This window comes from Apaloderma vittatum, unplaced genomic scaffold, assembly GCF_000703405.1.
Source record: "Apaloderma vittatum isolate BGI_N311 unplaced genomic scaffold, ASM70340v1 scaffold42149, whole genome shotgun sequence".
Classification (NCBI taxonomy): domain Eukaryota; kingdom Metazoa; phylum Chordata; class Aves; order Trogoniformes; family Trogonidae; genus Apaloderma; species Apaloderma vittatum.
In genome coordinates this window covers 8,997-9,224 of record NW_009735395.1, presented here as the reverse complement: position 1 = coordinate 9,224, position 228 = coordinate 8,997, and positions in this window count along the sequence as shown.

Below are 228 nucleotides of genomic sequence, written 5' to 3'. Positions count from 1 at the left end.
CTGTGCGGAGAGGAACCCCCCCTCCACAGCTCAGCAAGTCGCCTGTGCCGCTCTGAGCACCAGATTCGGTGGAAGGGGAGGTGGGCTGGAGCCGTGCACGGCTGCCCTCCGACAGAGGCTGCCCTGCTGCGCCCTGGGGCTGGCTGAAGCGCTGCCAGTGACTCAGGACAGAGTCCTCTGAGGTCGCACGCCCTGTGGAGCTGAAGGCGACGCTTTTGTCGTTGGAAG